Below are 26,638 nucleotides of genomic sequence, written 5' to 3'. Positions count from 1 at the left end.
TTCCTGCAAATAGTATAGGTAATTTGTTTGACTACTATTAGTGAAATAAATAAAAAGTAATTATTTTTAAATGTCCCAAAACTCAAGCAAAATATTTTCATTAGTTGAGCTGAATTAATTAAGATTTAGTGTAGGCAATTAGGATGTTGTTAAGGAAGGGCATCCTCAAAAATTAAATTCTATTTCCTTTTTTTTTTTTAAGATATATTTATTTATTTATACAAGCACTGGGTATAGTCGGAAGCATGGGAGGGTGAGAGAATTCACCAGAGCCAGAGTGGGGAACAGAACAGGTGGAATACACTGCTGAGGGGAGCAGCGGGGGCATCAGGAGAGGTCTGTTGCACCATATGGGACCCTCACCAGTGGCCTGGGATCAAACCTGTACTTCAAAGGCTGCGGGCAGCTTCGCAGCCCAGCGTTCAACCGCGGTGCCATTAGGGGAGGCCCTGATTCTATTTCTAAAAGTTGTCACTTTGTAAAATTTTATAAGTGATTCACAGCAACCTTGCTATCTAATCCTATAAATTCATTGACTGGATTTTGGTATCTTGGTGATTTTGCATAATCTAATGTGAGTTTCAGAAAAGATTAACAACTCGTAATTTGTAATCCAGGTAACTACTCTTAATCTTGTATCTTGTTGGATAATTCAGTAGTTTAATATATCATTTATGAAATAACAAACTCATTCTGTTGTTTCTTATTTTCCATCTAAGTTTGGGTTTTATATGCATTGGTGTTTCAGAATCCTACCTTTAACTCACTCATCTCTCCTGTCTAATGGCTTGAACAGGGCAATATATGTGAATAAATGATAAATAGCTCTTTCAAGAGGAAGAAATGAGAAGGATGTGATGATGACACCTTTAGATATTCATGAGGCACATCCATCATTTGAGATTCAGCTAACTGGACATTCCATACTAACAGATCGCTGAAATCATACCTTTATGTTGCTATAAATAAAATAGCTTTAGAGGAAGAAGTTTGAAAATGGAGACAGAACATTGTATTTTTTTCAATTTGATTTCCCCATCATTTCATTTCTTAGCATCTTTAATGGGAATATTGTTTAATAGTTTTTCATTGGTATTCTGCTTGAGGAGGGTGGAAGCCCCAAATAATTTTCTTTTTTTACCCTTTCAAGCTTTTATAACTCACCCTGGCACCTTTAATGGCCCTTTATTTGGAAATTCATGTTAGTACTTTTTGAAAATCATATAAATAAAAAAAGAATATACCTATCAAGGATACTTATTTCTTAACTTTCATAGAAAATGACTATTTTTCAATCCCTGTTCATATCTGTCATTCCCACTGACAAAGGTTTTTGAGTAGTTTTTCCTCTGAAATTTCTGAAAGACTTGCATGGCTTTACTTTTTCCTTTATATTCAGCTTAAATTACTTTTCTTTCAAATAGACAATGATTCTGAAAATTTAGATTCCCCTTTTCACTGACAAGAATTAGGTATTATATCTGGTGTCATTGTTCTTCCTAAAGAATTAATGTCTTTATTTATTGGTGGCAGTTTCAAAGTCAGAAACAATAGGTCTAACTTCTGTAGGCTTGCAGACATTCCATTCCATTCTGTAAGTCTACAGAAGTTACTTATGAAAGGGATATTGAGAAGAATCAATTCTGTCCTTTTTGTAAGAAGATCTCACTTGAAATTAAATTAAGTGCCTTATCAAGGTGCTTTATATAAGATTTAAGTTAATCTATAAATGGTATATCTATAAGCATTTGACATTGTGTTAAGTACAGTTTGATTTTTTTCATAGTATAGTTATTATGGAAATAATGTGAAGAAACATTTTGACAGAAGGCTTGATGCCCAACCCTTCATAACAATAAATACAAATAATGCTTTCAATTAAACAGAAATCAATAGAGATCATCATTGTGTACAGTTCAATGGACAAATAATTTTGAATGCCTACTATTTGCAAAGCAATATTTGTCTTCTGGAAATAAAAGATAAAAATAGCATAGTTTGAGTTTAGATAGATTTTCAATTCAGGAAGAGTAATTAAGACAAATACACAAGATTCATAATATCAATAATGTCTGTAGTATAAGAAAGAAACAAATAATTGAGGTGTTTTTAAAAGGTTGGAGAGGCAGTTCAGTGCTCTTCTTTTAAATCACATTCACTGTGGTTTTGGATCACAGCTTCCTATATATATATATATATATATATATATATATATTTTTTTTTTTTATTTATGCACACAAGAGCTGGGGTGCAGGCCAGAGGCATGGGGACTGAGGGGGCTCACCAGAGATAGAGTGGGGAGAAGAACAGGTGGATCTACTGAAATACACTGCTGATGGGAGCAGCGGGTGAGACAGAAGAGGTCTGCTGTGCCATGTGGGTCAGCTCCCTGGCCAGGGATGGAACTCATGCAGTAGTGGCAGGCAATATCTTGATAATGCTGAGACTTTAATCCCCGTACCACTAGGGAGGCTGCTATATATATATATATTTTAATTGATGTGCCATTGGCTTACAATATTACATAAATTTCAGAAGTACAGCTTCACACTTTGATAAATGATCATATCACACCACATCCACCACCAAAGTTTTAGTTACCATTCAGTTATCTGCTAAATTCCCTGTATCCATTTTTCCCATAAGCACTATTCTGTTGTCACTGTCTACTTATCTTTTTTCTTTTGTTTGGTACTTTGCTTTGTTTCTTTACATTCCACATATGAGTGAAATCTCTGGTAATTGCCTTTCTGTTTCTGATTTATTTTGCTTAGCAAAATCACCTCCACAAGTGGCAATGTGTTTTTTATACATCTGAGTAGTATTACTCTGTGTACATATAACACATCTTCTTAATTCAATCATCTGTTCATGGATACTTGAACATGCTGCAGTAAACATTCTGGTGACTCTGTCTTTTCGAATTAGTGTTTTTATAGACATTGAATAGGTATCTGCAAATGGGATTTTTGGATCAGATGATTGTTCTATTTTTAATTTTCTGTTTTAAAAGCAAAGATAATCCTGCCTTCCTTCTAGAATTTAGGATCCTTTGAGGAGACTTTTTAGAGAAGTCTGGAATTATCAAAGAATTTGAGAAAAATTGCCTAGGTTTCCTTTTGTCCTTGCATTCCTTTTGTAACTTGCTTTAAACCAAGAACCTCTATTGTGTACAATTTTAATTTAATAAGAATTACATATCAAATTGTTTATTTCTTGTAGATTTCACTGTAGCATATAGTCTCGCCTTCCTCAAAACCAGCAACATAAAGACCTAATTCTCATTTATGGGTTGTATATTTTGTCTGATTATTGTTTATTGATTTCTTCATCTGTTGAGAATTGTTTCTATTCATGTTTATTGAGAATCAAATGAAGGCAAATTTATAAGCTTATAAAACCAGATCACTTCATTTGGAAAATTGGTAAAGATGGAAACAAGATGTAATCTCAAACAGTTTTCCACAAGTCAAACATTGGATACCCGATGGAGAATTCTGAATTGCGGAGTACTTGTGTTCCCTCTCTTATATTGCATCATAACTTTGATTAGCTTGTGTATATAATTGGTGATTATCTTTCACTCTCTTTGACAACTGTTGTTTTGGTCTCCTTTCCCAGGAAACCTGTAAAACTTAACCATATTATCAAGATATATACATCAAGATAGCTTGAGACAACAATACATGTAACTCAAGCACAGAAGAACATTCCCCAAATCCTCTGGGGTTTTCTTGGGCTAAATAAGCAAACAAATAACATCAGACAAATTAATAAGAGAAAAAGGCAAATGTAATTGCATACCTATAGAGAATTTACATTACCATAAATTGTAAAGTAATTGGGACAAGTTGGGCATTTATATCCTGAGCTCTGGAATAAGGTAGAGGCTGTGCATCAAGGAAAGACAAGAGGACCTCACATGGAAGGAAGGAGATGACCATATGGATAGCCTTGCCTCTGCATGTTTGCATTCCTTAAGATAGCTTTCTTCAATTAAAATAAAAGGTTATTTCTGAAGATGACCCCAAATCTAGGAAATCTTCATTAAGATTCAGGTAGTTGTTTCTCCTAAGGTCCACAGGACCTAGATAGATCTTAAGTCCACATATCAAGGTGATATATATGTTGGAGAATGTCTAGTCTGTACATCTTGGAAAAGGCCTGTATGAACATTTTTCAGAGGTGTGTTATGTGTCAGATACCATGCTAAACATGGAATAGATAAAAATAAAAACACATCTGTGCCTTCAGTGCATTGGTAGTTGGATGGCGAAGGTAAATCAGCAAAGACCATGTGATGAGTTCATGAAATAGCAAAGTACAAGATGTTGAGGAAGGACAATGTAGGTACATTTTGCTTGACCTGAAGGGCAGATATTTGCTGAGAAGATGCAGACTGCCTTGCGTTTTGAGGGATGCACAGGAGTCAGGAGATTGGAGCGTTAAAGACAGTAGATATTCCCAAAAGAATAAAAAGTACAGGAGCCCAGACAACACAGTACCACATGTAAGTAAGATGGGACATTTGGGTCTTAAGTGTTAGACTGAGAAAATGACATAATGTTCAGGAGATCAAGGGAAAGGTGAAGATCTTGTCAGGGGCCATATCTTTAAAGATCTTGTGGGATTAGTTAAGGGTTTAGATATAGGCAGTCTTGTCCTCTCTTCTGAGATGACAATATTACTGACAATCTACTTAATATTTACATTATATAGCTGGAAGGCAGCTAAAGTAAACATGCCTTACTTTAACTATATAATTGATTATCTATAGTAGATACTTTCTTCAGGATTTTTCACTATGGTAAAGCCCCTTCATCCACCAGAATCTCATGCCAGAAAACCAAGAGGAATCCTTGATAACTCTTTCAACTTCTACATGAAATCATTCATCAAGCTATCACTTCTACTTTCCAAAAATACCTCAGACCTGCATGTTCTTGTCTCTCCCCAATCTCTGCTACCTTATTCTAAGTCCCCAGACTTATAATTTTAACTACTTCTTCCAATTGGCTTTTACATAAAATCAACCAATAGCTTTAAAAACACACAGTTGGATTACGTAAGAGTTCCCAATGTTGCCAGTTAAGTTTAGGATAAAGAATTAAATCCTAACAATAGAGTGAAGATCTCAAATTCTTGTGCCGTTACTTACGCACTTGTCACTCTCCAATCCCATTTTGGGGACTTCTAACACAATGACATTTTAGATTTACAAAAGAAACAAGTGCCTTTCTGCTGTAGGATGTTTAATCTCTTTTTCTCTTTACTTCTCCACCCTCCATCTGTTACTGCTTAACTTATATTTTGGTCAAGTTTCAGCTAAAATATTTCTACCTCTGAGAGACCACACTTTGACAACTCCAAATAAAATATATCTTTTCATGCATTATTTCAGAAATTTGAATATTTCCTTAATATTAATTATCTCTATATAGTTAAATAATTGTTTAGGTAATCAGCTGTAAACTGTCATAAATGCAGGAAACCCCAATGCATTATTCATTGCTGTTTTCCCTAGACCAGAACAGAATGCCAGGCTCATAGTAGATGCTCAGTACATATATGTCAAGAGAAAAATATTTGAATAAATGTATTTCTGGAAAGCATTGATCATTTTTAATATTTTGCTGAAAATTACTTTGGGGACCTGGGGAACAATTGTACTAATGACTAATCAAAGGTGTATTAGTGATCTTTAATAGAAAATACCTATGTAAGTTAATAGTTATTTCTTTGTGAAATGGTACCAGAAAAAAATTTTTGAAAAATTAAAAACACTAATATCAACAGTTTTTCCCTCCTCTATCCTTTTACTCTGTCTTCCCTTTGCTTCTTCCTCTCCAGTCAATATGTTGAACTCATTAACAAATATTGATTGGGCAGCTACAATATTCTAGGCATTGTGTAAGGCACAGGAATCAATGCTGCACAAAAAATAGGCAGAATTGTATTCCTCATTGATCTTTCTCCATTTTATTTCATCATCTCTACAAGCTAATCATATCTCTTAATCTGGAATACAATTGTTCTTTTTTCCTTATTGCACTAGAATGACTTGAGGTCATTATGTAAATACAGAAAACAATTAGAGTGAACTAGCTTTAAGAACCTATCCAACTGGGGCCTCCCCAGTGGCGCAGTGGGTTGAGCACAGCACTGTGAAGCTGTCCCACCAGCCTCTGCAGTGCGGGCTTCATTCCCAGCCAGCTGGGGAGAATCCCACATGGCAAGGCAGGCCTCTGATGCCTCGCCTGCTGCTCCCCTCAGCAGTGTCTTTGGTCCTCAGTCTGCTGCTCCCCTCAACAGTGTTCTTGGTCCTCAGCCTGTCTGCCTGTCTGCTCTCCACTCTGTCTCTGGTGAATTCTCTCTCTCACCCTCCCGCACATCTGGCTTGTACCCCAGTTCTTGTATAAATAAATAAATCTTTAAAAAAAATAAAAAAAAAGAACCCATCCAACTGTTGGTTTATGTTGTTGTTGAAATTAATTTTGTTCTTGTTGTTGCAATGACTTTTCCTGCAAACTAAAGCAGTTTTAAATACCCAGAATCAGTTACCACTTTATGAATCTACCTGCACATTCATTTATTCAGTTCTCACTGTGCCCAGATATTTATGACCATCAAGTTTCCAGCTCTACGTACATATCCTATTTTCAAGGAACACATCCTCTTATAATTAACTCAGCAGTGAATACTTTTCCTTTTTTAGTATTTTAGACTTCCATTTTCACTTAGCAGTCATGAATACTGTGTAATACACTCATCTGAGAGATTTATATTGTTAGGCTATTGATAAGGTCTATAATAAGAACTACAGAGAAATAATAAAATGTCATATATAAAGTCAAGTCATCTTGAATGTTTAGAGGAGTTTGAATAAATAAGGACCATATGTAAGTTGCAAAATTCAACTACTATGTGGACAAACTTCTTGATACTGTAATTTCAGGTTTTCAGGCCTAGTCTCCCAGCCAGGAATGGATCCCAGGCTGCAGTTGCAGCTCTGAGTCCCAGCCCCTAGACCACCAAGGGCTGGTGTCGCACGGAGCCGCAGCAGGAACTTCCCTGATGCTCAGGCAAGCAAGCAAAGAGGCAGATTTGTGTAGAGAAAGATAAAAGTTTATTGAGGAGAAAAGGAACAGAAATAAAGTGGGACTTCCAGGCCAGTGGAACATGCCAGGGAGGGGCAAGGGAGCAGAAGTGGAGTCATGCCTCAGGGAATGTACACCTTTTTTCCCTGATTATTCTAATGCTCCACCAGTCTCTTTGTGATTGGTTAGTTCCAGGTAGTCTCACTCACTGCCTAAATGTCTCTGTGCTCAGAACTATGTCTCTGTGCCCTATCTTTTTTCTTTGTAGTCCTTGTCCAGGAATGCCCTGTTGCCCCTAGTTCTGGAGTGTTTGATTAGTCCCCTTTGGAATTTGTTGACCTTATCTTTGGAGCCTTGAAGCTGTCTAATTATCCTTAATTTGCCCTAGGACTCATTCTGTGGGCAACACCATGTCCCATGTTATTGCACCACAATGCATGGGTATAAAAAATATCGTGATTAGACTAGTTTGGACAAATGAACCACATTAAGTATATATTCCTCAGTATCTGATGGAATACAGCCTTTTTAAACTAAGGAATTTAGAGAAATAGTGTGCTTGAAATGGCCTGCCCAGTGTTTAAAATGTGCACTAATAAGAGTTACTCCTTTGTGTTACTAGAAAATCCCTGTTAAAATGCAAATGCTCAGGGAAGAGGCAATGCCTAGAGCCATTAAGAGTCATTTATACATTAGCATAGATTAATGTATCCAATTATTCTACTGAGCAAACCACAAAGTGATGGTCTACAGAGCAGCACTGAAAGGATGGAATAAGATTTGGAGAGGGGAGGGTAGTACTACCAGGTAGAATAATTGCTACAGTAAAATTCTGAAAGGGAATTAAGACTTATAAACTGAAATTGAAGAATTGTATTTATTAGTGACTCTGAATTCCAAACATGGGAGAACAGAAAGGGAATTGCTAATCCATCAGATAGGAAATTTAATTCTGCCCTCATACTTTCCCCTGATACTTTTTCCCTATATTTATCCTGTAATACCCTGTTTATTTGTTCCAATCAAACTAGTTTTTCTTCTCTTCTTTAAATATAGTAAGCAAAATTTTCCTTGTCTTCCAGCTTTTGTGTTTGAAAGATTGTGTCATCTTCTACCTTAAATAACTTCCCTCTGTTTTTTACATAACTAGTTTCTTTTTATCCTTTAGCTCTCAACTTGCATGTCAGGTCTCCAGAGAGTTTCCCTTTATCATCTTACCTAAATTAACTGCTGAACACACACACATACACACACACACACACAGAGGCAAGTAGATGATTAATATACAGATTATTCTCAACATCAACATATGGCTTGCTCCATAATTTTTGTCAAATTCTGCATTAAAACTCTGGGGTTTTTTTGTCTGTCGCCCCATGTGGAAATGCAGGTTCTATTATGGTAGACATGTCTGCCCATGCGTGGTGTAGGTTCATGCTTAGTTTACAAGAGATAATCAAAATGCCTTTCAAATAAGAGGATGTATGAATGACTGTGGTATCCTTTCTCCCCCATTTCCCTAAATTACATTCCAAAATCATATAATTTAGATCCCTTGGCCCTCTCTTGTTTGATGTAGCAAGATGATCCACCCAGCTTAGTCCTTTTCCTGTTCTCAAAACTATATTGGCACAGTTGAACATGACCATGCTGGCTGGTCCCACTTAAAGTGTATTATTGGATCTCAAATGGGTTTTGAACTATGCAGATACATTTAGGTCTCTCCTCTACAACTAAGGGCTCCCCCCATCCTCACACTCTCCCTGATAGCCTTGCTTATTACTTTACTTGGAAAAATGGAAGCAGTCTGAAGATTTTTAATAAATTGCAGACTCCCATTCAGAAGATACTTCCAAAGCTGCCCCCAAGTCTCCACCCATACAATCTTTTAATTTTATTACATACATAAACTATATATGTTCTCATATAACCCAGTACCATAATTTGCATTCAGTAATTCCCACTTTCCATTCCTGCTCGAGAATCTTGCTCAGATTTCTCCATGTTGTGAATCATTTCCCAATACCATAAGAATTTCATACCATACATTTGACATAAAGTTAATTTTAAAATTATATAAAAAACTCATACAACTAAAAATCATACCAATCAAATCAAAAAATGGGCAAAAGACCTAAATAGAGATTTTTCCAGAGAAAATATGCCGATTGCCCTCAAGCACATGAAAAAAAAAATGTTCAGCATTACTTACTATAAGGGAAATTAAATTCAAAACCAAATGAGGCATCATCTGACTCCTATGAAAATGTCCTATATAAAAAAGACTGGAAATAACAAGCCAACAGTGTGGAGAAAAAGGAGCTCTCATTTACTGCTGGTATGGTAGTGAGCAAGTTGGTATAGTCTCCATGGAAAATGGCATGGAAATTACTTATAAACTATAAATGAAAATACACTATGATTCAGAAATACTACTCCTAGAGGTTTATCCAAGGAATGAAAGTATTAATTTGAAAAGGATATATGCACCCATATGTTCCTAGCAGCATTATTCACAGTAGCCTACATGAATCAACTTAAATGTCCATTGATGGATGACTGGACAAAGATGTGGCAGTACATTTATTCAGTGGAATATTACTTAGCTACTAAAAAGAAAGCTTGCCTTTTGCAACAATAAGGATGGAACTTGTGGTGATTATGCTAAGTCAAATAAGTAAGAAGGTGAAAGGCAATTATCAGATGGTTGCCCTGTTGTATAATATAAATGAACAAAGAAAATAAACTGGAAAAACACAAAAATATCTCTTATACTCTGTGGAAAATATGGTGGTTACAAGAGGGGTAGGAGAGGGGCTGGAGAAAAGGGTGAAAGGGTCAATATGATAGTGTCTTGGAAATACAACTTTGGTGGTGGGTAAGTGAAGCATATACATAAGTTGAGATCAACTCTTTCTTCAGTCAACGACAGCCAGGTTTTCAATCCCATCACTCCACTGAAATGTTTTTTTATCAAGATGACTTTGACTCAATAGTGGCTAATTCCATTGTCAGTTTTCATTCTATTTATTTTGATGTACCAGCAGCAATTTGACAGGTTCTGCAACTCTAAGATTTCATGTTTTCATATAGTAACTGGGATGCTACACTCTCTTGGGTGTTGTTGTTGTTTTTTATAACATCTGTAACAGGTTTTCTGACTCCTGATCTAGTTTCTCTTCCTGCATATTCAAGTGTCCTTAAGACTCAGAGTTAGATCCTTGTGTTGTCCCCATTCACATTCTCTTCCTTGGTAAATCAGTCCCTCAGTGTCATAGCCTGAGTTTATATGCTATAACTCAATCATGTATATCTCCTTCTCATATATCTCACCTGAATTCCAAAATTATTTATCTTCCCAATCAACTCCATTTGGATGTCTAATAGACATCCTCGATTACCCTCCAAATGTGATCTCTGTGGCTTTTCACAGAAACAAATGACAAAAAAAGTTCTTCACTGTTTATGGCCATCTCATGCTTCTGGGTGGTCCTACCTAAAACTTTGAATCTTCTTTGATTTATCTCTTTTTCCATAGAAAATAATGTTTGACTTTACCCTCAAAATATATCTGAAGTCTAAAATCACTACTTCTACATCGGCCATCTTGATATAAGCCAGTAGAATCTCCTAGCTGGATTATTCTAGTTTCTAATTCTATTCTGTCCTACACTCCAGATTTTTCACAAGAGAAAAAGAGTGATATTTAAAAAAAAAACACTCGATTATGTTATTTTGTTCAAAATCATTCAGCAGTTGCCTAGTTCACATAAAGGGCAGCTGGCAAAGGCTAAACAAGTCTTCCAGAATGACACTTTGCCTCTCTGACTTTACCATTTCTTACCATCCTCCCTCATTCATTTGATTTTTACCATAATAATTTCCTTGCTTTTTCTGGAATATTCCAAATAATTTCTTTTCTTGGCCCCTTTACAGTTAATTATACCTTTCCTGGAACACTCCTCCCCAGGATACTCGAATAGCTTATCTCATTACCTTCTTCATATTTTCCCTTCAGGTTTAAACGTATCTTCTCAGTCAGGTTTATTCTGACCACACCAGCAGCCAGATTATATTCAATCCTGTCTATTTATTTTTTCCATAACATAACTTCTTACTTATTATATCATTTTATCTGTCTTTCTCTACTAGACCATAAACTGTTTTGGGCACTGAAGTCTCTCAAGAATCTGGATCATTGTGTGGTTCATAGAAGATGATCAATAAATTAGATGAGTTAATGTCTAAAGTACTTACTGGTCCTTCAACCTTGAATAAATTAACATATATTGCTGACCTTCCCTCATCTATAAAAATGAAGTGATGACACTGTTTCTCATTATTGTTCTGTGAGATAATGTAGATGTAACTGCTTCAAACTCTGTTCAAGACAGAATGAATATTCTGATTTCTTGTGTAGGAATCATAAAAATGATTCTCCCACATTCTGGAAGATAAAAATGAAGGCTAACAAAGAAAACTGTTAGGAAAAGATCACATAGGTGCTGTATTCTTTTGAAGGCTTGGAGAATCCATCCAGAGAGGGTAGCAAAATAACCAGAATGACAATTTATTAACTTAGAGTTATGTTACTGGCACTGCAACTGGAATCACTCAAAGAACTTATGATTATGACAGTTTTTCCTGTGGCCAAACTACATAAAGGAGAACAAATCATAATTACAAATCACTGATTCAATTTACCATGTGACGTCTCTATCAAAAAACTGGACATGAGCAGCATATTATCTCGTGATGGCTGTCTCACGTGGGAATAGAAAAGTTGCCTGTTAGGCATTGAATCAGTCCTAAGGGAATAAATAGAACTGAAAGTTTAATGATCAGACTAAGAACACAGGATACATCAATCAGGATCACATGGTCTTGCACTAAAGGCTGTAACACTGAAGGCTATTTGGAGCACCTTCCTAGCTTCAAAATAGACTATGATTAAGGCCATTCCTGGAAATAATTAAAATAACATTGGCTGTTTACTAAGAATTCATGCTAAACCAATTCCCTTCTGAATTAAGTAGTTATAGTTTATACATGCTATTATCATCTTATTTCTGCTGAGTTATGATTTAGAGGTAATTTCAACTCTCAGTTTGCTTTGCCTGCCTATCAATTTTTTGGCACGTGTCCATTTATTCTCTAATAAATAATTAATAAACACCTAATGTGTGCTGAGCTTTCTTCTTACAGATTGGCTTCAGCCAATTAACGAAACAAAGGCTTTTCCCTCATGGAGTTTGCATTTCAGTGGTGGAGACAATGAGTGTATAATGTGCAGAGATTACTTTGCATCACATGTGACTTAAGTTTAATCATATATAATTATTTGACTTTCAATCACTTTCATGTTTAACCAGTTTCTTGCTACCCCACTTGATATGGTTCCTCCCTCTTTAAGAAAAAAATAGATAAAATTTTGAATATTAAATTAAGTACAGGGTTTGGGAAGGGACCTCTGCATGTGAGCAGCCCTGAATCTTTAGCTACATGAGTGGGTCAGTGTATTGCTCTCACCCTCTTTCCCAGATACATGTGATATAAGAAGGAAACTGTCAAATAAAGGAGGCAATGGACTAAGTGTGGTTACTTGGAACAATTTGACAAAATTATTTGCCCTGTGCTCACATTGCTAGGGCACCTTCCAAACATAGGAACACTGCAGTTCTAGAGTACCATTTTGTGATTGTATTCTTGAAGTATGTTTGTGTGTGTGCATGCGTAAGGTTGCAAGGTCTTACTAAGTCATCTAAATGAATATCACTATTCATTGTATATATCTTGAGTTTTTTGTAACTAAAGACCAGTCCTACCACCTCATGGATGGAGCTCAAATGGATCTGGTTTTAAATACCATGCAATTCCCTCATGTGTGACCCTGGGAAGGTGCCTACATCCCTGCCTTTGATTGAACTCTGTTTCTTCACCTGAACATTGGAAATAAATTGTCCTCACCACATAAAATTGCTTTGAGAATTAGTTGAGATAATATTGATAGAAGTGAAATGTTTATTATATAGATTGGCACTGTAATCATCCCATAAATCTCAGTACTATGAGTATGTAAATAAATTAATCTTAATAGATACTGTTATTGGAGGTCATCAATAGAACATGATTTCTGGTGGACCCCTAAAATAGTCCCCAGCAATCACAATTGGAAACTCCTTTTCCCCTCTGTCCTTGGAATGTAAGTTCTGCCCACCAATCCCACCTTGGGAGCCATTTTTAGGAACACAACTTTGAGAAAGCAAAGTGTTGTTAAGACTATATAAATGGTATAAATGACTGGACCCAATTAAGGTCTCTAGATAAACTTCCAAGATTATGGCTGGTAGATGTGGGGATCTGTTCATTTTAGGATAACCCAAGACCAACCTCATATCTCAGTCCCAGTGCTTTTTAAAACTGCCACCTACCATTCCCGCATGATTGGCCTCTTTCTTCAGTCTCTCCCTGTACTTGAAGCAAGGGGGGCAATTAGGAACCAATAACTGCCAAGTTATTTAATAACAACAACATTATATAATTACTCTTTTGAGAACATTTTAAGATAGTACCTTGATCATCTGTAATGTTGACTACATTCAGTAACTGATTAAAATTATCTGTGGCCAGCCTAAAGAACTAGAAACTCATATCAATTCTGTCATTTCTTGCAGCTATAGATACCCTTGAGGAAACTAGTGTGCCTACAACAGAAACACATCTCAACATTTCCTTTGCTTATTCAATGATTGTAAGTGGACACTTAGTATGAAGTAAAATGATTTGTATTTATAGTTTTTCTGTTCTTCAGTAGTTTTAAATATTTTTAAGGACATCATTAGTATTCTTTGGCTCCTAATGAGCACACTTACATAAACAATTAGAGTAAGAAAAAATATTCTTACTGATATAACCTAAAAATCGGTTGATTGCTGATGAATGCAATTTGTAATATAAAAATTATTTTAAGCATAAACTAAAGAGCTAACCAAATTTATATTTATATCCCCTAATTCATGCAGTTTTTTAAAATGGAGAGTTTAAAATATTCCTCTCAGGGAACCTTTAGAAATGTAATGTATCTTTTGGCATTTTCAGGCTTTTAGTAGTTACTCAGATCTGTTTTCCCAGATTTATTTAGAAATTTGTAGAAGTGGCATATACATCAATATTTATTTGAACCCCCAAATCAGAACTTTTAACTTTTGCCTCCTAATTTATGGCCTCCATAAAGGGAATCTGTTATAAAAATAATGTAATTTTAACTTCTATGTTAAGAGGATTCCTGGAGAAAAAGAGGTCAATATTTTGACATTGATGTAAAAGTTGTCCATATCATCATGTATTTACTCAGTATGAAATGACAACATATCAAGAGACATTTAGAATATTTGGCTGGTCTGATTGATGTAGGTATTCAAGTCTAATATGTTGTACATACATGTCCATGTTCAACAGTTTACTTTCTTTGATGAAAGTTACTCCTTTAGTATACATTCTCACTAGGATAAGGAGAGAGTGCTCTTTAAGTGGATTGTCTTCTGGACTCAGCAATTTAAACTGGTGTGCATATGATTTATATAAGGAAAAGAAAACCAAACCAAACCTTCTTTTATACCTTTATGTTACATTAAATCCTGTTGAGATAGAAACTGTATGATGAAAAGAGACTAAGTTAGGATATCAGAAACCTCAAGTTCAAACTCTCCTGTCATCTTCCACAAATCATTGATCAAATCATTGTTTTCCTAAAAGCAAAACAAAAACTATCTTGAAGTTAAAATTAATATGAACAACTATTTTTATCAGATGTTTTAAATTTTTTATCTTCCTATTTTTATTAGTCATGTGAAATGACACAAATAAAATTTTCCAGACATGCATTTTATCTGTGAAGGTGATAGCTTTTTGCCAGGTTATTTGGGGTTACAATTATGTCAAACAGGAAAAATTTGATTTATCTTCATGCTTACATGGCTTTATGAATATTTTACAAGGAAAAAAATGCCCTTGATCTTTTTTTTTTATTATTTAGAAGCTAAGTAGTAACATTTTTTAAAAAATCAATACTTAACTTACCTAACATCTATGTGCTATTCATCTAGAAATAGTGAAACCTCCCTTACTCAGAACCAACTAATTGAAACTTTGCAATAATATATGGAATCATATTAGACCATGTAAATTAAATATCAACATGTGGTTAGTGGTTTTACCTTAAATTGCCCTATAATGCAATGTTTCACACATGTTAGCTTTCTCCCACCTATATTAAGTTTTTAGGTTGCGTATGTCATTTGGTCACCTTTATCTCTATTCTCCTACATCTTTATCTCTATTCTCTCATTACCATCATACTTTTAAAAAATTGTTTATACTGCTGTTTCCTTTTTCCAAACTCCTATTCACTCTTCAAACTACTCTTTTTGGCTTCCACAACTAAAACTGATTGGAGAAAACACTTACTAAATCATCACTATTCTCTAAATACAAAAGTCATGGACCAGTCCTCATTTTACTGGGCTTCTAAGGGATAAGCAATACTGTTAGTGATATTGTTGGTGTTTTGGTGGGGAGAGAGTGTGGTAATTTCCTCCTTAACTTTCTTCAACAAAATCTCCTGGTATATTACTTTTTCTCAAGCAGTCCTCTGCTGATTTTAAAAACTCATCATCCCATATCTGGCCATTACATCTAGACATTCTTCAAAACTTCTTAGACTTGCTTCTTATTCTTGCTATTCTTAGACTTGCTTCTCACTCTTGGCTCTTTTCCCAGACAATCTCACCATTATTATAATGTTAATTATCATCAATATGCCCGTGATGCCCGCTTTTATATATTATATATATATGAAATTTATTATGTCAGATTTCTTTTCTGACATCTAGACCTACACATCCAAATACTTGACAGCTCTATTTGGATGTCCTAGCATTTCTCAAATTTGACCATTTCAGATTAAACTCATGATCTGACCTCTATCAAAATTGCTCCTCTCGCAATATTCTCTGTGTCCACAATTGACATTGCTATCCATCTAGTAATTCAAACTCCAAAACTGCGAGTCATCCATGACCCTTCTAACTCAATCCTCATAGCCAGACTATCATTGACCTTCTGATCCTGACTCCTAAATATCTTTCAGACACATTTTCACTGTCATAACTGCTACAGTTCTCTTTCTTGAAAAGAAAGAAAATCCTTTTATGTTCCTTATCCCCCACTCTGAAGTAAAAAATAATTGTTTAAAAAATTGTAATTACATAATTATCCATGTGCATATTACCTTGCAATATTTCCTTCACTCATGAGACAATGACTTTGGGATAGGAAAATATACTATGGTTTCATATAGTTGCATATTAGAAAAAAGATAAAACACTGCTTTGTATGTTTTTTTTTAATGTAGATAGTATTGTATCATGTGAAATATTCTACAGCTTATATTTTTTAATCAAAAGTATCTCTTGGAGAAACTGGTCATGTTAGCACATAGAGCAACATGTCAGTCAATAGGGAACTTGTCAGGTCAGTACATAAAGATTACCTCAACCCTCTTAGTTAAAATATAGTATTTCATATATTATAGTTATTTTATATAAAATTATGAGCAATTAAATTATTGCCATTTCTAAATAATGAATGATTTTTAATCATTTCCTAAGGATAAATAACATTTATTTCTAGTATTCTTCTTACATAATAATAATATAATAAACATCCTTCTGGAGCACACAGGTGAGTGTTTCTATAGGATATTTACTTAAAAGTGCACTTATTTAGTCACATGGCATATGCAATTTTCATTGTATTAAAAATCACAAAATTACCCTCTGAGAAGGGGTACTTAATTCCATCATAGGGTGCGATAGTCCTGATTTTTACAGCTTGTCATGTTGTGGCACAAATGAAAACTGGGACATTGAGGTTAACAAGAAGCAGGTTTAGGCACCAATGCTGCCTCAGCAGATTCACATCCCAAGGCTGAGCCTAGTTTGTAAGAAGTCAGGGGCTTATATACACTTTTAGTTAGTATAAGGTTCTGGGTGGGTTTGCATTGGCAGCTGTACATAGTCAGATATGATGTGGTCACAAACCAAAAAGTAAGTTGTATCGTTGCATACCAAAAACTAAGTAAAGGGTCCGGAGTCATAGGATTTTTCAGGTACCTTTTGCTTCAGTCACTTAATATTCACTTTTTATATTTTTTTAATGACCGAAATATCTATCATAATATATCAAATATATCATGTATTTTGGTTATTTAACCTGTTTAGAATTTGAACATAGCATACAGACTTATGTAAAAAATAAAAAGTGCAGCTAATTTATCACACAGTAACCGCTTGCATTATTACCACGTGGCTAAGCCAAGAGTACACTGTCATCTGAGAAACATCCTTCAGGCCACTTACCACTAACTGCACTCTATAACCCTAGCTTTTCCTTGTTTTTCTTAATAGTTTTAAAACTAAGGAAGCATCCCTAAACATTTAATTTAGTTTTAACCATTTTTACTACTTATACAATTGTAGCTATACTGATTATATCATTCTACAGTAAAACCAAAAGCTCTCTTGTGCCTCCCCTACTCTAAGTAATCTCTATTTAGATTTTATGAAATCACTTCAATTTGCTTGAGAAGGAAACAATCACTGTGATTAACGGTAAAGTTGTTACCAGTTTATAAACAATAGTACCAGAATCAGTCTATTCCAATAGAATAGTATCTTTCAAAGTCTTCATTTTGAATGGCTATCTTCAGTAATTCAGGTCTCTTAAAACATGACTCTGCTGTGCATTATGCATATAAATACATGCATAAAGAAATGTTCGTTCTTAAAGAAAGGATTTGATATCTGGGGAAAGGAGATATATTGGGTGATTGTTTTGTAGAAGTACCTCTGAGACACAAAATAACATGTACTTCCCCCACCCTTATATTGATTACTATCGATAGACATTGAAGTTTATGTGACAGAAGTATTCCTAAAATATTTATAAAAGCAGTAATGTTGTTATAAGTGTAAATAATCTTCATATGATTGATTTTTTTTCCAAAATTGTCTGGCTTTGGTAGGTCATTTAACCTTTAGAACCAGAGATTCTTCACCTACAAAATGTGGTTAATATCTGTCTTGTCAAATGTGGGATTGTGATATGGACTGATACAGTTAATATATATGACCAACCTTATAAGTTATCAAGATCCTGATTCAAAAATTGTTCTAGTCTTTATAATCATACTGTGTAAATATATATGCAAACTTTTATTTAGTTGTTAAATAATGATATTGAGATTTTCATAACATATAAATAAAATATATATTAAAATATAAATAATGAGATCATATATGTCTATATACATACATTAAGGTATATACAAACACACATATATTTATTCATTCCCCAGAGTATAAAAAAATAAAACCAACAAAATGAGTGGGTTAATATTTGAAAAGAATAGAAATACTATCATTTATATTTTTGTAAATTAAACTGTAATCTGAAAATGTATTATTTTTCCTCAGACTATACCATACAACTGTCCCAGAGTAAATTGTCTCCACTATATTTTAAATAAAATGCTTCTGTTGCACATCATTTCAAGTTAGAATACATCTCTGAAGGGGTCACAAGCAGATATTGCCTTTCCCATTTGAAAAACACTGTAATTTTGATTTATAGAAACAAAGGGGGGGGCAAGAAAGATCTGAAGGCAATAGGTATTTTTCCATGGCTTTGCAATCCAGTAAATTTTAAACAAATAGTCTTGACCTTTACATAATGATGCTCAGTCCACAGTAATTTATATTTCTAGGTCACACCACCTGAAAAGAGAAATGAGAGTATGTAAACATCTCTCTGTAAAGGTCTCTCTGAGGAAGATCTGATCTTGATCTCATTATTCCTTTTCCATGGAGAAGGCAGAACTTAAATCTGCATACCTTTGTTTTCCCAAGAAACACCATAATGGAACCTCCAGTTTCTTCCTCTAAATTTCCTGGTTTTAGCATGCTATTTAAGATGACATCTAAAGCTGTATGGAGAGTTACTCAGTCATACTGGATCTTTCCCATGTACACAGGATATACACATGTTATTGTTAAATTTTTTTTGGCATTTCTCCTAAAAACAAGATAAATGAATATTGAAGAACCTTTAATTTTAATATTAACCCTTTTCAAAATTGATGTTGCTCATAGCTAAACATCTTTAATGCTGTCTTAGGGTCTGAACTGAGAACACTACAGGTCAGTTACCTATTGGGAGTTGTATCAGAGATATGAAAGTACTCTTCTGACCCTCAATATCTTACAATCCATAACCTATACAATCTTTGATTTAATATCAAAATATTGATTTAATATATAAATATTGCAAATAAATGGCATTTATAATAATTGTTCTGGAATTTTGGAAAGCAAAAATTTTCCCTTTGAGTTAGTAATGTCTCAGAAAGCACTCGGGAAAGTTGAAACTAGAGCTGATACTGAAATAACTCTAGCATTAGTAGAGGGAAAGGAGTGTTTATGGAAGTGGAGTAGGGAGTGCAAGGACATAAAGAACCACACTCCTGTATGTGAAGTTTAATGTAAATTTCTTCAGTTAGTCATAGGAATAATTTGTTATGAGGATAATAATTACTATTTGCTTGATTCTAAATTCTCTCTACCAGAATCCTCCTTAATCTAATTTGGTTTGAGATGCAATAAATAAAAAGTAGGGTAAAATTATGTAGTTTATTTTATTTTATTTTATTGAAAGATTTATTTATTTATTTATACAAGAACCGGGGTACAGGCCAGAGGGTGGGTGAGAGGATTCACCAGAGACAGAGCGGGGAACAGAACAGGCAGAAAGATCAAAATACACTGCTGAGGGGAGCAGCCAGCATGACAGGAGAGGTCTGCCGAGCCATGTGGGACCCTTGCCGGCCAGCCTGGATAGAACCAGTGCTGCAGAGGCTGCGGACAGCCTCACACCGCTGTGCTCAACCGCCTGCGCCACCAGGGGAAGGCCCGTAGTTTATTTTAACGATTTCAATTCCCTTCTGGGAGTACCCACTATGGTCACAAAGACTGACTCTTGTCCTATCTTCCATTCAGACAGCAGAGGGACTTACCTGTTACTTGCTTTTATTACATTGATGTCTGGTACCTTTGGTTGCATAATGTGATCCTTTCTTGCCTTTCTGCATCCTGTCTCTCTAGCCCTTGCCTGTTCCTACTACCGTTCCCTTCCCTATTCCCTACTCAGCAACAACTTTATGTTAAACACACTAAGCTTGATCCAACCTAGAGCTGTTTCGTCTTTCCAAAGACTCTCCATCCATTTCCCTTGATGGGATACTTTCTGTATTCAGTCATCAACTTAAATGTCTTTGCTTTAGAATCTTACAGTCCATCATCACTGTCATAAAATTGATAATACTTATCAATACATGCTGTTTTTCTTGAACACATATTTATTGTTTTATTGTCTATAACAGGAACAGGGATTTTGTCTGCCTACCTTAATGCTATGTCCCCAACATTCAGAATTTTATCTTGGGAACAGCTGTTGTTTGGAGGGCAATTATATTCCCATCTTTCTCACCAAATTATGTAAAGTTGATAACGTGGACACTTTGGGACCAGTACAATTATGTCTTCTTTTTTTTTATTTTACTCCATAAAACTTAATCCCTGCCTAGAGTCTGTTACATGTGTATATGGATGCATTTTCAACAAAAGATCTAAAGTTCTTCAGTTAAATTATCAGTGTACATACAAAAAGTGCAGAGCCAGAATACCCAACAGCTATTCTTCCTTTGTGAAACTTTCACTGAAAATGTAGCCATTTCAGAAAGAAGCTATTTTATTTGCTTTTTAAGATTTTAATTATTATTAATGACTCAAACCTGGACAAAATTGTTGTAGGGGAAATATGATTTCTTTTAAAATTATGTATGAGTCAGAAAAATTGTCAATTAAATTGGGATGATGTGAAAGGCAGAAAAAACAATTTAATTTTCATATTATGCTAGAATGTCCAAGAAATAAAAATTTGCAAAATTTAATTGAATTGTGAGAGAAAAGAATAAAATAAGAAAGCAATAACCTAAATCTTCAGTTTCCTCATTCTAAAGACATTTTTACATTAATTATTTTCTGTTTGAGGATTGAAGCCTATTTCATGTTTGACAGCAATAGCTTATTATGAGAATTTCCCTACAAACCTACAGTTTTATTCAGAGATTGGGGATGAAGGTTGTAAAGTACAAGTTTGTAGAGTGATAAATATTGAATATTAAATAGTTGAAAGGTTTGGTCTACATTGTAAGGTGAAATACTTGCTGATACACATTTTAACAATAAATCATCCTCACCAATGGAAAACTGTTTCTAAATTGCAATGGATGTGATTGTTTTCTGGAACAAATGAACAAGCATAATTTATACTGTGTGCAACCACTTGGCAACAGCTGGGATAGATAATCGAATCTGGTGGGGAAATATGGCAAACATAACAGAATGAATAAACTGGACACTCTCCAAGATATTAATCACGTGACTAATCTGAAAATGAATGCATCATGCAAATTAGAGGTGAAAGTGGCTTCCTGGTTTGGAGAGATACCAACATGTGAAATTGTGTGGATTCTCAACACTGCATCAGGCAGAGCATGGGATGTGTCAATGTCATGTTTTAATTGGAATACGGTGGTGGGTGGAACATGTTTTAGAATTAAACATAAATTTCCATAAGATTTATTCTAGGTAAAATGGCATCCAGTGATGCAGAAAAGCATTTCTGAGATTGTATTTAATGAGACCATGACAATATTCAGACTGTTCAAAGAAGTGGGGATGGGAGGTGAACATACTCCCATTCTAAACTCCACCAAAGAACATTCTGTTGCCTGGCAATTTTTTTTTTTCCTTTTCCATTGTATTGCAAACAGAAGCATTTTAACTCTTTAAGGAAATCTGCTTGTTTTTATCCTTACAAAGACAAGAGAGAACACTAAATTCTTGAGTACAAATTCTGTTTGGGTTATTTTCTTTTCTTTTTTTCTTTTTTTTTTAAAGATTTATTTATTTATTTATTTATACAAGCACTGGGTACAGTCAGAAGCACGGGAGGGTGACAGAATTCACCAGAGCTAGAGCGGGGAGCAGAGCAGGCAGAAGCACCTAAGCACACTGCTGAGGGGAGCAGCAGGTGGCAGGAGAGGTCTGCGCGCCATGTAGGACCCTCGAGGGGCAGCCAGGGATCGATCAGGTGCTGCAGAGGCTGTGGGCAGCTTCCCAAGCCAGCGCTCAACCGCTGCGCCACCGGGGAGGCCCAGTTATTTTCTTTTAAATAAACTATTAAGTCGGGGCCTCCCTGGTGACACAAGGGGTTGAGCGCTGCACTGTGAAGCAATCCGCAGCCTCTGCAGCACGAATTCTATCCCTGGCCAGCCAGGGAGCAACCCACATGGCGAAGCAGACCTCTCCTGTCTTGCTTGCTACTCCCCTCAGCAGTGTATTTCAGTCAGTCTGCCTGTTCTGCTCCCCACTCTGTCTCTGGTGAATCCTCTCACCACCCCCCCCTACTGCCCCACATCTCTGGCCTGTACCTCAGTTCTTGTATGCACAAATAAATAAATCTTTAGAAGATTAAACTATTAAGCCAATCCAATCAACTTACTAAAATATATATAGATAATATTTTCTTGTATATTTTTTCTTCTTCTTTGAATACAGCAACAATTTACCCTTTAATTTTTTTTTTCTTTTAAATGTTTATGTTTGGGTTGTACAGAGTCAACAAAAGTCTGTACTGGTTGCACATGGGGACTTGAAATGTCTTAGATTGCATTTAAATAAGCTCATGATTCTCTACTCTTATCCCTATTGATTGATTACACTGTAATTCATATTTTGGAAAAAATGCTAAATTTTTAAAATACTATTTGAAGATCAGTTGTCATAGTGGGAATTCTGCCCTTTTCCATTTGATAAAATAGTGCCTTATTTGATAACTATTTTCCATTTGATAAAATAGTTGCTTTTGTACATTTTCAATTTAATATCTTTTCTGATCCTTACAAAACTCTTAACAGAATAGATATAACCCTTTTATTTTTAACTGATGAGAAATTTGAGCTCCATAAAGACTATAGATTCAAGTATACACAACTAGAAAATGTTTTCTGAATCCTTTGTTTTGTGTATTTCTTGTAAAAAAAAATAATGATACTTGTTCAAAGAATAAACTATATGATTTATCACAGTGTATTACTCTCTTTTAAAAAATATTTTTCCTAGGATAGGAACAAATTTTCAAAAAACTGTAAGTTTGTTTCTTATAGATAGATGTGTTCAGGATTTTATTTTTTATTTTTTATTTTTAAGATTTATTTATTTATTTATACAACCACTGGGTACAGTCAGAAGCACGGGAGGGTGAGAGAATTCACCAGAGCCAGAGTGGGGAACAGAACAGGCAGACCGACGAAATACACTGCTGAGGGGAGCAGCAGGGGCAGCAGGAGAGGTCTGCGTGCCATGTGGGACCCTAGCCAGTGGCCGGGGATCGAACTGGCGCTGCAGAGGCAACTGGCAGCTTGGCAGCCCAGCGCTCAACCCCTGCACCACCAGGGACGCCCATATGTTCAGGGATTTTTTTTTTTTTTTAATTTTCTAGAGGCATGTCTTATTTATTTATTTATTATTTGTTTGTTTGTTTGGTTTATACATGCACTGGGTACAGTCAGAAGCGCGGGAGGGTGAGAGAATTCACCAGAGCCAGAGCAGGGAGCAGAGCAAGCGAAGTACACTGCTGAGGGAGCAGCGGGCGGCAGGAGAGGTCTGCGCGCCATGTGGGACCCTCCTCCTGTGGCCGGGGAGCAGCCAGGGATCGAACCGGCGCCGCAGAGGCCGCAGGTAGCTTCGCAACCCAGCGCTCAACCGCTGCGCCACCAGGGGGGCCCTGTTCAGGGTTTTAATATTAACTATAGTGTATATGTTTACATGTATGATCTAGGTAAATAGAATAATCAACTTTAGGTTTTTTCTACTATTTATTGAAGATAATTGAAAACATGGTAGAGCTTAAAGAATTATTATAATGAAAACATTCTTGTAAGCATCCATGAAAGAAGATTGGATCATGGCAGTTAATCCAAAAGCTCTCCTTGTGCACTCTCCACTATATGTAATCTCTATTCAGCATTTATGAAATCATTTTCCAGCTTGTCTTTAAAATTCTATTAGGGCCTCCCCGGTGGCACAGCGGATGAGCGCTGGGTTGCCAAGCTGCCCGCGGCCTCTGCGGCACCGGTTCAATCCCCGGCTGCTCCCCGGCCACCTGAGGAGGGTCCCACTTGGCGCGCAGACCTCTCCTGCCGCCCGCTGCTCCCCTCAGCAGTGTACTTCGGTCCTTCTGCCTGCTCTGCTCCCCGCTCTGGCTCTGGTGAATTCTCTCACCCTCCCGAGCTTCTGACTGTACCCAGTGCATGTATAAACAAAGAAAGAAAGAAAGAAAGAAAAAACATGCCTCTATAAAAAAAAATAAAATAAAATAAAAAATAAATAAAAAAAAAATAAAAAAAAAATAAAATTCTATTATCCAACTCACCCATAGTGTATTCTTGCCTTTCCTAACATCCTCATATATCTGTTTATAGCAATAAGTATATTTAATTATATATTTAAGATAATGGTATTTTATACATTATATATACAATGTATGTGATTTTATCATGCACATTACATATATAGTTATATAACTATATATGTATAGTTATATAACTATATATGTAATGTGTGTATGTATATAATTTTAAATATCTCCTTTCTATCACTTTGTTTTCATACAAATTTATTACTTGAAAAAGCATATAATTGCCATCCAGCACTATCCATTATATATTTTAATGCATTAGTCTCTACTTCACATTTCCTATAAGCTTGTATTTGGATCAGAAGTTTAATCAGTTTAAGTCTGATATTTTTTAGAAAGATGACTTCTTATGCAGTATATATCCTTGACCTAAAGTTTATTATTTGGTTACCCAATGATTTGGATTGTACAGGAATGACAAAATATTTGCTTGAGTCTTTATTTATTTACTAATTTTGAAATAGTGAATGATAATATAGCATCCTCTAAAGTTGACCAATTTGAAATTTTAGATATCAATATTAACTTATAAATTTAAATATATTTAATGGGTTTTATTACATTGTAGTCCTTGTCCTTAATGATGTTTACATTGTACCATCTTTTGCCGTTAACAGCCTTTTTGAGTTGACTCATGAATCCTTTGAACAAAATACTGGTAGTCATTGATAGCTTTGTTCTAGCTGATGTGACAAAATGTTCTAGGTTCATGTTGCTTATTTGCCATCACAGAACTGAATGCAGCTATTCCTATACAAATCCCTTGTTTGTTTTAATGCAAAATAGAACTTAAAGATCACAGTCTGTGGCCATTGCTGTGGAATTATCAGTGTTCCTAGACATTTCATTGAATAGAAAAATGATTACTGTGTTAAAAGTAAAACTTTGTGTGTGCTAACCCCATTCTCTTCATGTGTGTATTGTTGGTTTTTTGTTAGTTTTGTTTTTTTCTTTACCATTGTAGTACATCTCAATTGTTAGGTCCTCTAGCCATTATATAAGTTCCCTCATGTAGATAAGTCTACATATAAATATCAATACAGTGTTTGTCACATTATGATAATGGCTCTCTAGTTTTTTCAGTCATTTCCTTCCAGATATCTCATTTTCACTATCAAAATTTATATTAAACTCACTCTTATTATGAAATGTTAATCACAACAGTCTTTGAACCAGATGGAATAAAATGAGATAGAATTATCTTAAACATTGACAGTAGAGGATTAAGGGTTAGTGACAGTGCATGATTTAATAATTTTGTCATTGTCCCTACTATTTTTTTCATACTTTTATATCATGCACCTTCCCTCCCTTGAAAGGATTATTCAATGTTTGCTTAAAAGAAGTAACCTTTGAGGGCCTTCCCTAGTGGCTCAGCGATTGAGCACTGGGCTGCGAAGCTACCCACAGCCTCTGCAGTGCTGGTTCGATCCCCAGACGCCACGAGGGTCCCACATGGCGTGACAGATCTCTCCTGCCGTGCTCGTTGCTCCCCTCAGCAGTGTATTTTGACACTCTACCTATTCTGTTCCCTGCTCTGTCTCTGGTAAATTCTCTCACCCTCCCGCATTTCTGACTGTACCCAGTGCTTGTATAAATAAATAAATAAATAAATCTTTAAAAAAAAAAAAGAAGTAAACTTTGGGGGAAAAAAAAGAAGTAACCTTTTATTTTTCTGTTGGGAAACTTAAAATAATCTTTACTATTTGAAGTAAGCATTATATATTATATATAGGAATAAGCATTATATATAGGAAAATGGACACTAACATTTCTTATGTAAAATCTTTTTTTTTTTTATAAATTTTATTATTATATTCCCCATACAAATGCAGCCCCCCCATTCTGACCCCAATCCCTCCCCTCCCACCCCCGCCCCCCTA

General features: G+C 35.3%; 1 protein-coding gene across 1 annotated transcript in view; it reads left to right on the top strand.

Moving 5' to 3' along the window:
• The window catches only part of RIT2 (Ras like without CAAX 2), a gene marked incomplete at both ends in the record, with an annotated part of 346,669 nt that overhangs the window by 82,926 nt on the left and 237,105 nt on the right, over window positions 1–26,638 (top strand). The gene's annotated exons all lie outside the window — the stretch shown is intronic.

The sequence above is a fragment of the Talpa europaea genome (assembly GCF_964194135.1).
Source record: "Talpa europaea genome assembly, chromosome: 13".
Taxonomy (NCBI): domain Eukaryota; kingdom Metazoa; phylum Chordata; class Mammalia; order Eulipotyphla; family Talpidae; genus Talpa; species Talpa europaea.
This window is presented reverse-complemented; position numbering and strand designations above follow the sequence as displayed.